Genomic DNA, 4,372 nt, shown 5'->3' with positions numbered 1-4,372 from the left:
CTTTCATGCCATTTTGAATGTATGATATGATATAGCTCTGTGATAAAGTCGTTCTCACTACATTGGAAGTTAATAGGAATACGACTTTTAAATTGCGAAAACGTCTATCATACATTTTAGATTTCAATACTGGCCGATGTCATAACTCGGGAGGATGTTTTCTCTCGAATGAGCCATTGATCATATTTTAGCAATATTTCTACATCGAGAAATGTGTAATTTAACGGAGGGTCTAGCACATTTTTCCTATTTGTCTGCCTCTTTAGTCCAGGGTGCATTGCATGGTGCCGTTGCCAGAGATATTATAGAAGGGAGATAGGAATCCGTTGATCTGCAGGGTGAACATGGTGAGATTGTTAGCAATTTTACAGCTAACTAGCTATGTTACATGCTGATATTGTGATTGGAATTATTGTGTGTAGCTACGTTCGCTAGCTAGCTACCCAGCTAGCTAGCCAGTCAGCCCATAGAGAGAGCATTGCATTGTGAACTTGAACTGCAACAGATTTCCATAACACTTTTCCATGTTGCTACCAATCTTATTATAAGGCCAAAATGAAACATTTGTTCACCCCAAAAAATATCTGCACATATTAGTGTTATTTAACACTGTAAATTAAAGGAACGAGTGGTTTTGGGTGGATTTTTCCTTTAATGGAGATCCTGTATCCATTATATTAATAATTGACCATTTATCACTTCATTGTCTCCTCTCTGGGATCAGTCACAGTTAGGGGTGTAACGATCCATCTACTACATCGATGTATCGATTTATATTCCTATGATCCAACTACATCGATCTGTGCTCGGCGAGTTGGCCTTTTGGACAACATATATCGATCTAACATCATTTTAAAATGTAATAAATCGATTGTATCGATACTAGGAAATAACCCATTGGATTTAAGCACGTCAGACTTTATATGGATGTTTTTTCTTAGCACTTTTAATGATAAAGGCTTTAAACATTACTCGATTCAGTCTGCCTATCCGTGACGTCATCGCGCCAACAGCAGCGCAAAGGCGCAAAGACAACCAAACATAGCATGGCGGACTACAGAGGAGAAGCCGACGAGCGAGAAATTATCAAGCCACCATTGCGGTCCAGTGTGTGGAAACACTTTGGCTTTTGCAAAGACGGAGATGTTCTAAATAAGTCGCTCGCTGTTTGTAGGATATGTAAAGGTCAAGTAAAGTACAACGGCAACACGACAAATCTCTCCAACCACCTACTAAGGCGCCATGGGATTTCACACAACACCGACCGTCCAGGCACCTCTTGCAGCGTTCCCGCTGCTACAGCAGCGAAAGGTAAAGTCAACTCTGCAGAAGCCTCAGGTCTCGCCTGCATGTTTAGTCAAAGACTAGGCCAAAACTCAGCTCGGGCGAAAAACATCACGGCAACAATTGCCAAGTTTATCTGCAAAGACATGCGACCCTACAGTGTGGTTGAAAATCCGGGATTCCGTGAAATGATTCAAACATTGGAGCCAAGGTACACAATACCAAGCCGACCACACTTCTCAGAAAAGGTTATTCCTGCATTGTACAAAAGTACTAAGAATGATGTGAAGCTGTCGCTTTCTCAAGCTGAACGAGTAGCAATAACGACAGATGGCTGGACGTCATGCTCAAATCAAGGGTATGTGACAATTACCTCTCATCACATTGATCCGGAGTGGAAAATGAAGACCTTTGTTCTGCTAACCAGAGTTTTAAATGAAGCCCATACTGGTAAAAATATTGGCGCGTTACTGCGTGAAGCCTGCATGGAGTGGAAAATCTACGACAAGAATCCTGCCATCGTCACAGATAACGCCAGGAATATGATTGTGGCCGGTGCAGAAGCCCAGTTCAGTCCACACATTACCTGCTTCGCACATACACTCAACCTTGCCTCGCAGAAGGGTTTGGGGTGGACCGTGCTTCCAGGTTGTTGGGGAAAGTGCGAAAAATTGTTGGATATTTTCACCGCAGCCCGATTGCATGTCACGCCCTACAGGAAAAACAAACTCTGATGGATTTACCAAAACATAAACTGATCCAAGACATAATCACCAGATGGAACAGTTCATTCGAAATGCTTGAACGTTTTTTGGAACAACAGCCAGCTATAATGGCAACTCTGATGTCCAAGGATCTACGAAAGGGGGTCACAGATGTAGGCACGCTGAGTGAGAGTGATATTGCCAACATGGATGACATTGTTCAGTTGATGGGTCCTGTCAAAATGGCAACCACTGTGATGTGTGAAGAAGACCAGCCAACTCTCTCTGTAATTGCTCCTCTTCAAGCAAAACTGCTGAAACACCTACAGCCATGCGAAGACGACTCAACCCTGGTTGCAGAGATTAAGAGGGTGATGGCCAGTGACCTCTCCACACGCTACAGAGGCACCCAAGATGCTCTCAACATAGGTAATTAATTTGGAGTCTTAATTAAAATCAACTTGGTTAATATTTTAGGTTATTAGACTGTATTAATTTGTAAAATGCCACACCTTTGCGTTTTCAAGTTTGAATTTGAGTTGTTTTTTCATATGGAAAAGTAAACAAGATATCTGCAATACAATTCTTAGTTCATGGTGGCTTTACATCATCACTGTGCCACATTTCTTTTAAACATACTAAAGTTTAATCTTCTGATTATTTTGTGTATGAGGAGGTGGTCATCACTTGCAATTTCAGGTCAACTTAATTTAATAATGCAATGAATGCAATATTCTTGTTCTTTAAACAGCATCAGCGTTGGACCCGCGATTTAAAGAACTGCCCTACCTGGAAAAAGAGGACAGAGAACAGGTCTACACAAAACTGGTTTTTGAGGCAGAAGTGTCCCACCAGGTAACTCTTCTCTCCTCTTTCCTCTGCTCTTTTCTCTTCTCCCCTTTCATTTGTCCTCTCTCAAATCTCATCTGTTCTTTATCTTCCTCTAAATTTATGTGTGCAGTATTACAGAGCAGAAATTTGAACAGTTCACACATTCTTACATCAATAGATGCAAGCAATGGGAAATCAGGAGGAAGACGAGGGAAGCTCAAGCACAAAGCTGTCAGGATTCAATGAAGAGACCACAGGTGTGTTTCATGTGATACCAATAAAAGATTGTTGTTGTTTTGTATTAATGAAAAACATGACTATATTTTGAAATATATTTCTTATATTGTAGCTCCAAATGAGTCACCTCCTTGTAAGAAGAAAGCCTTAGATGCGCTGTTTGGCGATTCCTTCAACCAAAGAGAAAGAAAATCCACAAGCGAGACAGCCAGAGCAGAGGTGTTAAAGTACCGAGCAAAGGATGCGTTGCCTTTGACTGAAAATGCCATGAAGTGGTGGAGATCTCAGGAGAAAGAGCTACCTGTACTTTCCACCCTTGCTAAACGGTACCTGTGCATTCCAGGCACCAGTGTGCCAGCAGAACGAGTTTTTAGTACTGCTGGCGACATAGTGAACGCACAGAGAAGTGTTCTGCAGCTAGATCATGTTGATCAGTTGATATTTTTGAAAAAAAATCTGTAGTCATTGAAGAGTAGCCTAGTAGGTTACACTTGATCTTTTGTTGAATATTGTTTGTTTATTAAAATGAGAGTAGTAGCAGGTTCATCCACTGCTCATTCAACCTGAAGAAATGTTGGTTGCACTTTATTTTTGATATTAATACTGTATTTGTATTGTAATGTTGAAAAACAAAAGCAGAAGTAGCAGGTAAACCTACTGTTAATTCAACCTGAAGAGATGTTGGTTGCACTTTATTTTTGATATTAATACTGTATTTGTATTGTAATGTTGAAAAACAAAAGCAGAAGTAGCAGGTAAACCTACTCTTTATTCAACCTGAAGAGATGTTGGTTGCACTTTATTTTTGATATTAATATTGTAATATTTTTATGTTGAAAAACAAAAGCAGAAGTAGCAGGTAAACCTACTGTTAATTCAACCTGAAGAGATGTTGGTTGCACTTTATTTTTGATATTAATATTGTAATATTTTTATGTTGAAAAACAAAAGCAGAAGTAGCAGGTAAACCTACTGTTGAAATGTTGGTTGCACTTACTGTACTTTTATTGAAAATGTATTGAATATTGAAAATGAGATCAGACAATTTTAACTTCCTGTTAATTCAACCTAAAGTGTTGTTTGCACTTTATTCAAATAAAATGTGAATGCATTTGCCATTCATTGTTGTTTACTTGTTTATTTATATTCATAATTAATTGATACCTGATTCCATTACAAGAAACAGGAATCTAGGAAACTTCACCTGCACTGTCCAGTATCCAGGTATTTATTTCAGTCACACTGGTTGAATTTTTGGCTAAAAGGTTACTGAATCGATTTCAAGTCACTGAATCGTTTCGGATCGTATCGTTCTA

General features: G+C 39.4%; 1 long non-coding RNA gene across 1 annotated transcript; it reads left to right on the top strand.

Moving 5' to 3' along the window:
- Window positions 1-1,614: 1,614 nt before the first annotated feature.
- LOC311115482 lies at window positions 1,615-3,216 on the top strand. Its single transcript, XR_014611268.1, has 4 exons — window positions 1,615-2,417; window positions 2,740-2,843; window positions 2,998-3,076; window positions 3,169-3,216. It is a non-coding gene; the product is annotated as an uncharacterized lncRNA (long non-coding RNA).
- The last annotated feature ends 1,156 nt before the right edge of the window (window positions 3,217-4,372 follow it).

The sequence above is a fragment of the Coregonus lavaretus genome (genome assembly GCF_964263955.1).
Source record: "Coregonus lavaretus genome assembly, contig: HAP1_SCAFFOLD_2120, whole genome shotgun sequence".
In the NCBI taxonomy this organism is placed as follows: Eukaryota; Metazoa; Chordata; class Actinopteri; order Salmoniformes; family Salmonidae; genus Coregonus; species Coregonus lavaretus.
Note: the sequence above shows the minus strand (reverse complement) of the source record. Positions and strands in the feature narration are given on the sequence as shown.